Here is a 13,257-nt window from a genome sequence, read left to right as displayed (position 1 = left end):
GTTTGCTTATTTTGATGCATCTATGGCTAGTATTAAGTGGTATGAACCATAGAGAATTTGGAATACAGTAGGTTTAACACAAAAATAAATAAAGAATGAGTTCATTACAGTACCTTATGTGGTGGTTTTGTTTTCTTTCACTAAAGAAGCTTATAAGATTTCCTGTTGAGTTTTGTGTTGTGAAGTTTTCAAGTTTTTGGGTAGACATTTGATGGACTATGGAATAAGGAGTGGCAAAAGCCTAAGCATGGGGATGCCCATGGCACCCCAATATATTCAATAATAGCCAAAAGCCTAAGCTTGGGGATGCCCCGGGAAGGCATCCCCTCTTTCGTCTTCGTTCATTGGTAACTTTACTTGGAGCTATATTTTTATTCGCCACATGATATGTGTTTTGCTTGGAGCGTCGTGTATGATATTAGTCTTTGATTTTTAGTTTTCCACAATCATCCTTTTTGTACACACCTTTTGGGAGAAGCCCACTTGATTGAATTTGCTAGAATAAGCTATGTGCTTCACTTATATCTTTTGAGCTAGATAGTTTTTGCTCTAGTGCTTCACTTATATCTTTTAGAGCATGGTGATGGCTTAATTTTGTAGAAATTGCTAGTCTCTCATGCTTCACTTATATTATTTTGAGAGTCTTTTAGAACAGCATGGTATTTGCTATGGTTATATATTGGTCCTAGAATGGTAGGCATCCAAGTTGGGTATAATAAAAACTATCATAGGAAGTGAATTGGATGCTATGGTCAATTTGATACTTGATATTTGTTTTGAGATATGGAGGTAGTGATATTAAAGTCATGCTAGTTGGGTGATTATGAATTTAAATAATGCGTGTGCTGAAGTTAGCAAGTCCATAGAATGCACGTATGGTTAAAGTTGTGTAACAAATTTGAAACATGAAGTGTACTTGGCTTGTGCATCCTTATGAGTGGCGGTCGGGGATGAGCGATGGTCTTTTCCTACCAATCTATCCCTCTAGGAGCATGCGCGTAGTGCTTGATTTTTGATGACTTCTAAATTTTTGCAATAAGTATATGAGTTCTTTTAACTAAAGTTGAGTCCATGGATTATACGCACTTTTACCTTTCCACCATTGCTAGCCTCTTCGGTACCGTGCATTGCCCTTTCTCACCTTGAGAGTTGGTGCAAACTTCGCCGGTGCATCCAAACCCCGTGATACGATACGCTCTATCACACATAAACCTCCTTATATCTTCCTAAAAACAGCCACCATACCTACCTATTATGGCATTTCCATAGCCATTCCGAGATATATTGCCATGCGACTTTCCACCGTTCCGTTCATCATCATCATGACATGCTTTACTTTTGTCATATTGCCATTGCATGATCATGTAGTTGACATCATATTTGTGGAAAAGCCACCATGCATAATTTTTTATACATGTCACTCTTGATTCATTGCACCATCCCGGTACACCGCCGGAGGCATTCATATAGAGTCATATCTTGTTCCAGTTTCGAGTTGTAATTCATGTGTTGTAATCAATAGAAGTGTGATGATCACCATTATTAAAACATTGTGCCCAAAAAGAAAAAAGGAAAAAAGAAAGGCCAAAAAGAAAAAGAAGAAATGCCCAAAAAAATAGAAAAAAGAAAATAAAGAAAATAAATAAATAAAAAGGGGCAATGTTACTATCTCTTTTTCCACACTTGTGCTTAAAAGTAGCACCTTGTTCTTCATGAAGTGAGTCTCATATCTTGCGCTTCAAAGTAGCACCATGTTTTTCATATAGTGAGTCTCATATGTTCTCACTTTCATATACTAGTGGGAATTTTTCATTATAGAACTTGGCTTGTATATTCCTACGATGGGCTTCCTCAAATGCCCTAGGTCTTCATGAGCAAGCAAGTTGGATGCACACCCACTAGTTTCTTTTTGTTGAGCATTCGTTTATAGCTCTAGTGCATCCGTTGCATGGCAATCCCTACTCCTCATGTTGACATCAATTGATCGGCATCTCCATAGCCCGTTGATTATCCTCGTCAATGTGATACTTTCTCCTTTCTTGTCTTCTCCACACAATCCCCATCATCATATTCTATTCCACCCATAGTGCTATATCCATGGCTCACGCTCATGTATTGCGTGAAGGTTGAAAAAGTTTGAGATTAGTTAAGTACGAAACAATTGCTTGGCTTGTCATCGGGGGTGTAGAATTTGGGAACATTTTTGTGTGACAAAAATGAAGCATAGCCTAACTATTTGATTTTGTAGGGATGAACTTTCTTTAGCCATGTTATTTTGAGAAGACCTGATTGCTTTGATTAGTATGCTTGAACTGTTACTATTTCTTTTATCAATATGAACTTTTATTTTGAGACTTTTATTTTGAATCATTTGGATCTTAACATTCATGCCACAATAAAGAAAAATACATTGACAATTATGCTAGGTAGAATTCCACATCAAAAATTCTATTTTTATCATTTACCTACTCGAGGACGAGCAAGAATTAAGCTTGGGGATGCTTGATACGTCTCCAACGTATCTATAATTTTTGATTGTTCCATGCTATTATATTACCCCTTTTGGATGTTTATGGGCTTTATTTTACACATTTATATCATTTTTTGGACTAACCTACTAACCGGAGGCCCAGCCCATATTGCTGTTTTTTTGCCTATTTCAGTATTTCGAAGAAAAGGAATATCAAACGGAGTCCAAACGGAATGAAATCTTCGAGAGCGTGATTTTTGGAACAAGCATGATCCGGAGAACTTGGAGTGCAAGTCAAGAAGCAAACGAGGCTGCCAGGAGATAGGAGGGCGCGCCCACCCCTCCTAGGTGTGCCCCCTGTCTCCTGGGCCCCACGAGTGGCCACCGACGTACTTCTTCCTCCTATATATACCTACGTACCTCGAAAACATCCAGGGAGCCAACGAAAAACAATTTCCACCGTCGTAACCTTCTGTCTCCGCGAGATCCCATCTTGGAGCCTTCGCCGGCGCTCCGCTGGAGGGGGAATCGGCCACGGAGGGCTTCTACATCAACACCATAGCCCCTCCGATGAGTTGTGAGTAGTTTACCACAGACCTTTGGGTCCATAGTTGTTAGCTAGATGGCTTCTTCTCTATTTTTGGATCTCAATACAATGTTCTCCCCCTCTCTTGTGGACATCTATTTGATGTAACTCTTTTTGCAGTGTGTTTGTCGAGATCCGATGAATTGTGGGTTTATGATCAAGTTTATCTATGAGAAATATTTGAATCTTCTCTGAATTCTTTTATGTATGATTGAGTTATCTTTGCAAGTCTCTTCGAATTAGCAGTTTGGTTTGGCCTACTAAATTGATCTTTCTTGCCATGGGAGAAGTTCTTAGTTTTGGGTTCAATCTTGCGGTGTCCTTACCCAGTGACAGAAAGGGTTGCAAGGCACGTATTGTATTGTTGCCATCGAGCATAAAAAGATGGGGTTTATATCATATTGCTTGAGTTTATCCCTCTACATCATGTCATCTTTCTTAATGCGTTACTCTGTTCTTATGAACTTAATACTCTAGATGCATGTTGGATAGCGGTCGATGTATGGAGTAATAGTAGTAGATGCAGGCAGGAGTTGGTCTACTTGTCACGGACGTGATGCCTATATACATGATCATGCCTAGATAATCTCATAATTATTTGCTTTTCTATCAATTGCTCGACAGTAATTTGTTCACCCACCGTAATACTTATGCTATCAAGCCACTAGTGAAACCTATGGCCCCTGGGTCTATCTTTTATCATATAAGCTTTCAATCTACTTTTATTTGCATCTTTACTTTTTGCATCTATATTATAAAATACCAAAAATATATTTATCTTATCATACTATCTCTATCAGATCTCACTTTCGCAAGTGGCCGTGAAGGGATTGACAACCCCTTTATTGTGTTGGTTGTGAGTTCCTTGTTTGTTTGTGTAGGTGCATGGGACTTTTGAGGAGCCTCCTACTGGATTGATACCTTGGTTCTCAAAAACTGAGGGAAATACTTACGCTACTATTGCTGCATCACCCTTTCCTCTTCAAGGAAAACCAATGCAAGCTTAAGACATGGCACCTACTGCTTGGTCCGACTTCTGACTTTGTGTTTTTTCTTTTCTTCTTCGTGCAGAGTACTTCCCCAGCCAAGTCATCGAGGCCGGTCGCAACGTGCAGAGGCAGGCTGGTGCTGAGATTGTGCCGGACGCTTGTCGGGCGCTCGAGGAGCAGCTCTTGGCCATCCAGGCCTGTCTCCAGCCGGCTCACCGCATGCTCCGCCGCCTTCAGCGCATTGGAGCCCAGGTGCTGTCCGCCCTCTGGCCTGGTGAAATGATTGCCCGCACCCCCAGCCGGACTAACGACTGGTTGTAGGTGGCCACAGGACTTTTCGAGGCTTGGAAGGCCTCTGCAGCCCGGGCAGGTGCCAGGCGGGCACCGGAGTTCGTTCGAGCATGGTATCTCGGGCTGGACTTGACCCAGCTAGGCACGTTTCGGCAGGAGGGCAATGAGGAGCTGGAGGCGGTGCGGCCGGCTATCATCCAGCGCGCCTTGGCGATCGCCGAGTATACCGACACCAGCGTCTTCGTCCTCGAGATGAATGACGACGGCGCCGCTCTGCTGGAGGAGTGGTTTGGGCTGAACCCGGTGGATGGTGAAGACTCGACGGAGGAGATCGACTCCAGCGACGAGCGTGAAGAGGAGGAGGAAGAGGACGGTGAAGACGCCGCGTCGGATGGTGGAGCAGCCGGCCAGCCTCAGCCTGACCGTGCCTCCAGCAACGAGGCACGTGCGAACATGCCGCCTGCCACTAGTGATGACCAAGCTGAGACTCGCTAGCCTGCCACTCCTCCAGCTAGCACCACTGTCCCTATAGACCTGCCCAGCTCGCCCGTTGCACCCTTGGCCTGAGCCGTCATCTTTGTCTTTGCCTTCCTGTTCGTTTAGTCTTTGAACAATGTTTGTTAAATTCACGCAGTTCCACCCACTGGGGGTGTATTCAGACTAAGTTGAATGCCGGCCCTTGAAGGCCTTTTGTGTAAATATAATCTTGCATGCGTTTGACTTCCAACTGTGTTTGCCTTTCATCTCTTTCGGTTGTTTCCTTTGCCGCCCTCCCTTGGTTGCCGCCTTCCCAGCTGGACAGCTGCTCTGCAGTCTGTGGCTGGGAAAGTACTTGGCCATGTGAGAGGGCAAGTACTTTAGCTTTCTTAGATTGTAGCAAGGTGAGTGGGAGGCTGGCCAGCCGGCTTCTTAACAGTCGGTTGGTAGGGTGGGGAGCCGGCTTGTGTTATGTAAGCCCATTGGTCCTTAACCATTTTTCGTGTGGGCATCTTCTCTTTCCTTTAACTCTTGCCAGTCGAACAGTCGATTCTGCGAGCTGCGACTTTTGGCAAGAGAGGGCTTAGGTGCCGGCACACTACTTGTCTGACTGCAGGTGGTACTTAACATAATTCAAGGCGGCAAGTCCCCGGGCCGACTGGTCTAACCCGGTGCCGGACAGAAGAATAAATGTAGTGACACATTCATAGGCATGATACTCATCATATAGATAAAAGAGGGTAGTCCCCGAGTGCTCCTCGGGGGGGGGGCGATGTCTTGTACTTAATACAAAAGATAGCGTGGTACATACTGCATTTAACTGTAAAATCTTCGAAGGAGATTGGCGTTCCATGGTCGTTCCGACTCCTTGCCGAAATCATCTCTCTTGCGCGCCTTGAGCTTCTGTGTGTCGATCAGGTAGTAGGAGTCATTGCCCAAGGCCTTGCTGATGAAGAAAAATGGGCCTTCCCAAGGGGCCGAGAGTTTGTGCTGGCCGGTTGTTTGCTGGATCAGCCGGAGCACAAGATCGCCCTCTTGGAAGGATCTTGGCCTGACCTTCCGATTGTGGTAACGGCGCAAACCCTGCTGGTAGATGGCGGACCGGCTGAGTGCTAACAGCCGACCCTCTTCCAGCAGGTCAACAGCGTCTTCTCGTGCTTCCTTTGCCTCCGCTTCCGTGTAAATGGTGACTCGAGGTGAGTCGAACTCGATGCCAGTTGGGATGACAGCCTCGGCACCATATAAAAGGAAGAAAGGAGTGAAGCCGGTTGACTTGTTCGGGGTGGTACACAAGCTCCCGAGGATGGCCGACAGCTCCTCGAGCCAGCAGACGGCCGAGCGCTCCAACGGCTCGACCAGTCGGGGCTTGATGCCGGAGAGGATGAGGCCGTTTGCTCGCTTTACTTGGCCGTTTGACTACGAATGGGCAACGGACGCTAAGTCCAGTCGGATGCCCTGTGTCACGCAGAAACGTACCAATTCTCCTTTGGCAAAATTCGTGTCATTTGTCTATGATGATGTTGTGTGGTATGCCATACCGGGTGGTGATGTCTGTGATGAATGTCACGGCAGTCGGCCCATTCAACTTTTTGATTGGCTTCGCTTCAATCCACTTGGTGAACTTGTCTACGGCGACAAGCAGGTGTGTAATGCCGCCGCGTGCCGTCCTGAATGGGCCCACCATATCTGGCCCCAAGACGGCAAAAGGCCAGGTGAGGGGGATGGTCTTGAGTGCAGAAGCCGGCAGGTGTTGCTTGGAGCTGAAAAGTTGGCACCCTTTATAGTGTTTGACTAATTCTTTGGCATCTTCCAAAGCAGTCAGCTAGAAGAACCCATGGCAGAAAGCTTTGGCGACGAGTGATCTTGAGGCCGCGTGGTGGCTGTACTCGCCTTGGTGGATGTCCTTGAGGATTGCAATGCCCTTCTCTAGCTCGACGCAGCGCTGGAAGACTCAAGTGACACTGCGCCTAACAAGTTCTCTGTTCACTATTGTGTATGCTTCGGCTCGGCGTTGAACCTGTCTTGCCGAGATCTCGTCAGTTGGAAGCTCTCTGTTCACCAGAAAGTTGAGCATAGCCGGGCCCATGATGGAGCTGCGACTTCTTCTATTGCCAACATGACTACTGCAACTAGGGCGGGTGGGTTGGGTGGTGAAGAGTTGGAGTCGGCCACCGCCTACTGTGTCGTCGTAGTCCCCGGGCCGACAGCTGCAGTCGCCGGGCCGGGTTCCGAAGTCCCCGAGCCGGGTGCGACTACAGCAGTCCCCGAGCCGCCTGCCGAAGTCCCTGAGCCGCCTGCTGGGTTCCCCAAGTCGGATCCGACTACATCAGGGTCAAGCGGCATGAAGATGGAGTCCGATTCTGGAGACGGCTTGACACACGGCTTGAGGAGGCGTTGGAGGGAGATGTCGGTTGGTATAGCTTGCCGGGTGGAGCCGATTCGTGGCAGGGCATCTGCTTGCTCGTTGTCGGCCCGTGGCACGTGGAGAAACTTGCACCCTTCAAAGTATCCATTGAGTTGCTGAACGAGGAAGCGGTAGCTCGCCATGTTTGCGTCCTTGGCGTCCCAATCGCCAGATGATTGTTGGATCACATGGTCTGAGTCGCCATAGCATAGTATCCGGCGGATGCCGAGTTCTTTGGCCAGCCGGAGCCCATGTATGAGCGCCTGGTACTCGGCCACGTTGTTGGAGGCGGCAAAATGAATTTGCAACGTGTATCTGAGCTTGTCACCCTTGGGAGAGGTGAGGACGATGCCGACTGCCAAGACGGTGTGCATCTTATATCCGTCAAAGTGCATCCGCCAATGAGTGGAGTCGGGTGCTGGTGGCAGGTACTGGGTTTCGGCCCAGTCGACCAGGAAGTCGGCCAGCACTTGGGACTTGATGGCGGTGCGAGGCTGGTAGAAGATGGTGTAAGGAGCCAGTGCAATGGCCCACTTGGCCACCCGGCCAGATGCATCCCAGCTGCCTATGATCTCGGCAAGCGGGGCAGTGCAAATGACCGTGATGGGGTGCTCTTGAAAGTAGGGCTTGAGCTTCTTGGCGGCAAAGTACAAGCCATAGCACATCTTCTGGTAGTGGGTGTAATTATGCTTTGAGGTTGACAGTACTTTGCTCAAGTAATACACCGGCCTCTGGACCAGCTAAGCTCTGCCTTCTTCTGGGCGCTCGACCACGATGACAGTGCTGACCACCCGGCTAGTTGTGGCAATGTAAAGGAGCATGGGCTCTTTGTCAGTCGGTGCCGCCAAGATAGGTGGCGTGGTCAACATCTTCTTCAACTTGTGAAAAGCTTCGTCCGCCTGGTCATTCCACTCGAAATGAGTGGATTTCCTCATGAGCTGATATAGGGGAAGAGCCTTCTCCCCTAGCCGACTAATGAAGCGGTTAAGGGAAGCCAGGCACCCGGTGAACTTTTGGACATCTCGAAGCTGGGTGGGAATCTCCATCCTTTCTATGGCCTTGTTCTTCACTGGGTTGCACTCGATGTCGCGTTCAGAGACCAGGAAACCTAGGAGCTGGCCGGCTGGTACTCCGAACACGCACTTCTCAGGGTTGAGCTTTATCTAAAATCGGTGCAAGTTGTCAAATGTTTCTTTGAGATCTTCCAGCAGGGTGCCCCGGTTCTCCGTCTTCACCACAATATCGTCTACATAGACATGGGCATTTCTGCCGAGTTGCTTGAGGAGGCATTTCTGCATGCAGTGCTGAAAAGTGGCACCGGCATTTCTCAAGCCGAATGTCATAGTTAGGTAGCAGAAAGCTCCGGATGGTGTGATGAAGGCGGTCTTCAGGCGGTCGGCTGGATCCAACTTGATCTGATGGTAACCTGAGTAGGCATCCAAGAAACTCAACAGCTCGCATCCGGCTGTGGAGTCTATCACTTGGTCAATCCGTGGCAAGGCGAACAGATCCTTGGGGCAGGCTTTGTTGAGGCTGGTATAATCTATACACATGCGCCATTTCTTGTTCTTCTTCAATACAAGAACTGGCTTGGCAAGCCATTCTGGAAAGAACACCTCCATAATGAAGCCGGATGCTAGAAGTCAGGCTATCTCTTCATCAACAATTCTTCTCTTCTCCTCCGACAGTCGGAAGAGGGGCTGTTTGACTGGTTTTGCATATACTCGGTCATGTAGCTTGTGCTCGGCGAAACCCGTTGGAACACACGGCATGTCCTTGGGGGACCATGCAAAGATATCCCGATTCTCATGGAGGAAATCGACGAGCTGTCTTTCCTATTTGATGTCCAGGTTTGCTCCTAGCACAACAAACTTCTCTAGGTGCTATGGGTCCAGAGGTATCTTCTTTGTTTCCATGGTCGGCTGGAAGGAGCCCTAAGCTTCCGACTCCTTGGGGTCAGGCGATAGGTCTGACTGCTTGCCAGCCATGGCCACAACCCGGTCAAGGATCTTCTTCTCAACAGCAATCACGAGGGACTCGGCCAGCCTGCTGCTGGATGCAGCACAAGCAGAGGATTTCTTGTAGTCTCCGACTATGGTGATGATGCCCTTGGAGCTCGGCATCTTCATCTTGAGGTAAGCATAGTGGGGCACAGCCATGAACTTGGCGAGGGCAGGTCGGCCAAGTAAAGCGTGATAAGGGCTCTCTAGATCCACCACTTCAAACCAGACTGCTTCATGGCGGAAGTGATCCTTGTCTCCGAAGAGGAAATCTATCTTGATCTTGCCGATTGGTGAGCATGAAAGGCTTGGTACAATGCCATGGAACACGGTCCGACTGGGCAAAAGTTGCTTCGTCGTGATGTTCATCTTCTCCATGGTGTCACGGTATAGGATGTTGATGCTGCTCGGACCATCAATCAGAACTCAGGAGAAGCGAGCAGATCGCCTTTCTGTTGCGAAGGTGGCATCCAATACCAATGCATAAGAGCCTGGAGATGGCATCACCTCTGGGTGATCACCCTGGCTCCAGCTGATAGGCTTTTCAGACCAATGCATAAGAATCTTTGGAGGCGACTGCATTGACTTCTTGGTGCTGTCAACGCCGGCTGCGCCTGTCCTCAGCTTGGCTCGTGAAGATGACGTAGGCTACATGCTCGTCAGGGAACTCGTCTTGAATGGCTCCGACTGTTGGGCGAGCCGCCGGCTGCTGAGGAGCCGGGGGCGGCTGCCAGCAGGCGGAGGGGGCAACAGTCCTTCGCTGTTGGAGATCCGTGTGAGCCAATGACATTTCCGGGTTGTGTGGTTGGATGGCTTCGTGCCGCTATGGAACTTGCAGGGGGCATCAAGGGTTTGGTAGCAGGAGAAAGCCGGTTGCCAAGCTGGCCTGCCGCCTTTCGGACGTTTGGGCATAGGCTGCCCTTCGGGCTGCTCGTCTTCGACCGTGGCCACCTGACGACTGGTGGAAGGCGGCATAGGAGCCTTGTGCTTGTTGTCGTTCTGATGTGGGCATCGATTGGAGTCGCCAGACGGTGTCTTTGGAGCCGGAGGAAGCACCTTTCCAGAGGCGTCCACTCGGAGCTCGGTCTTCATCAAGGAGTCCGCCGTGGCATACTTGTCTGCTATGATCAGCAGTTCATCGAATGTAGCCGGCCCTTCGGAGAGGAGTCGGTGCTTGAGGAGGGTGCCCTCTCGGTAGCCGGAGGTGAAGTACTCTATTGCTTGCACCTCATGCACCCCTTCACAGGAATTGCGGAGCTCGGCCCAGTGCGTCAGGTAGTCGCGGCTGGACTCGGTCGGGCCTTGGACACAAAGGGAGAGCTGACATGGCTTGGGTGCTCGCTTGTACGTGCTGGTGAAGTTGCGAATGAAGACTTTCGTGAAATCTAGCCAGCTTTTGACGCTATAGGGCTTGAGGTTGTTCAGCCAGGTGCATGTCGTGCCTTGAAGCATGAGAGGGACGTACTTCACGGCAACGCGCCTGTTGCCGTTTGCTATGCAGACTACAGTGGAGTAGTCTATTAACCAGTCTTCCGGCTTCACCAAGTCATTGTATTTTGGCGTGTCTCTTGGGAGCGAGAACCCTTTTGGGAAGGGCTCGTCACGGATGCGGGGGCCGAAACAGGGCGGGCCGACATCGTCTTCTTCTTCCAGCGCCAGGGATCGCGCCAGGCGGTCGATCTGATGGCCGGCATCATTCTTGCCGATTCCTTCACGGTGGCCCAGTTGGCCGCTGAGCGTCGGGTGGGTGACAGGCAGCAGGGTGGGATATTTCTCCCCGCGAGGCGGAGGAGGAGGCGGGTTGCATCATCGCTCCATGGCTCGGGGGCGGCCTTCTACGTCACGCTCGATGGTGAGGCGAGTCTGACTGCGGCTAGCGGTCGGCTCCTTGTCTTTTCGCTCACGGGCGCCGCCTGTAGTCGGCGTCTGGGATGTCGCGTCGTGCTCTCGTCGTGGGGAAGGACTTTCAGCGCGGGCGCCCGCTTCGTGCTGCTCTGTGGCCGCGTCGATCAGCTGCTTGACGCGTCTGGTCATGCAGTGAAGCTCGTTGCCCTCCAGCCCGTCCAGCTCGTCTACGGCCGCCTGGGCGGCACGCAGGTTCTCGAGTGGCATGGCGTAGACTGGGCGGTCAGCACCCAGCATGCTATCGATGGCCGCGCCGCGCTTCTTGGTAGCGCCAATCCGGCTGGGTCCGCCAGCAGGCAGCGTGCTAGAGGCGGCACGATCAACCTCGCGCTGGTAAGCTTCGGTGAGGCATCTCATGGAGGCTATCTTCTTGCCGTTATCGATGAGGGCAAGGCGGTGCGCCTCCAGTGTATCGGCGTCGGCGTCGGCCGGGATGGGGGTGGACAGGTCGTGCAGCACCGTCTACAAGGTGTCGTGTACGTTTCTGCTGGAGGTGGCGCCGTGACTGATGACCAGCACCTCAGTGACGGTGCTGCTGCTGCTGTCGGCTCGAGGAAGAGGGTCGTCGATGATCACCATGTTGGTGGGGAAGGCGTCAAGCGATGCCATGTCGGAGTCGACAAGCATCGGGTCGGTGGAGCCGATCGACTCCAGGTCAGAAGTGCGCTCCTTGGCGATGTCAAGCTTGCCAAGGAAGTCGACGAGCAAGCTCTCGGAGCTGGTTACACCCGCATCTGGCGCGGGCTCGTCGGAGTTGCGGACCTTGTCGAGAAGATCACGAGGCAACTTGCTGCACAGGCGTCATCGACGCCATGCAACACGTCGGGACAAGCGCCATTGGCCGTGCCGGGCTGGCTACGCTCGCTGGGGAGGAAGAGGGTTCCCGTCCAAAGCAGGTCTCCGGACGACAGTGCACCTGGCCCCATGGTGGGCGCCAAATGTCGGGTGGTAGGTGCGACATATTCCAACGGGTGGCTTATCATTGTGGCAGCCAGTAAGACATAGCCGGTGCCTAGAAATGGGATAAGGCAAAGACATGCACGCCAGCGAATCTTACCCAGGTTTGGGGCTCTCATAGGAGATAACACCCCTAGTCCTGCTCTGCGGGGTCTCCGCATGATCACTAGATCAAAACGAGTAGCTACAAGAGGCTCCTTGAGCTGGTTTGCTAGAGGAAGAAGAAGGGCAAGGTTAGCTCTCCTCTTATCTCTATGTGGTGTCTAAAACTCTAAGAGATCAACCCTTTGCATGGGTGCCCTGGGGGTTTATATAGGCATACCCCCCAGGGGTACAATGGTAATCCGGCTGGATGTGGGTCCAGACCGTCAGTGAATGTAGTCGTCGGCTTCTCCACCGGCCGTTGGGGCCCGCTGACTAGTGGGTCCCGTCGGCTGCCGCCCTCTTGGCCGACAGGCTGGGCCCACCGCCTAGGGGCCTTGTCGGTTGCTGGTTAGTGTAGCATTGCTCTTGGTGACGATGGCTTTGTCGGGGTAAGCATGGATACAGTGCCGCTGCCTGGCAGGCTTTCACTGTAGCCTTACCTCGTATTATCTGCTTAATGGTGCAAAAACTTCCAGGGTGGGGGCGGCCCGACTGCTGGGAGCCGGCCTCCCCTCGGGCCGACTGGTCAAGCTTGTCCCCTTCTGGTATCTCTCTAGCAGGAGGGGCCCGCCGCTTGCGGGCCGTACTGATAGCCTGTCGTGGGTGATGTCATGGTCAACGTGGCAACAGTATCACGCCGGACGAGGAGTGCATGCCCCGTATGGCGCACTATGGCCACGCTGACTCCAGGATTCGGGGGTGGCAGGCTTCACTGTAGCCACGCCCCGTCTTATCGCCGTTATGTGGGTGCAAACTTTCAGGGTGTGAGCCAGGCCGCCTGCTAGGAGTCGGCCCTCTTCGAAAGAGCTCTTAGAGCCTTGCCGCCTTCTAGCAGTCGGCTGGTGGGACGGTCGGCCTAGAGAAGGCGGCCCTGCATCTTGGATATTTGAGGGCTCAGTCGGCCCGATATTTTTTGAAGATTTAGGGGGAGCCAGTTAGGCTACTCTTGGTCATTTACTCTGACAATTGGTATGCTAAGTCGTATGTTTTAACACACAGGAGCTAGTGTGGTGACTATACACACACGCACGCAT

This window comes from Triticum aestivum, chromosome 4B (genome assembly GCF_018294505.1).
Source record: "Triticum aestivum cultivar Chinese Spring chromosome 4B, IWGSC CS RefSeq v2.1, whole genome shotgun sequence".
In the NCBI taxonomy this organism is placed as follows: Eukaryota; Viridiplantae; Streptophyta; class Magnoliopsida; order Poales; family Poaceae; genus Triticum; species Triticum aestivum.
Note: the sequence above shows the minus strand (reverse complement) of the source record.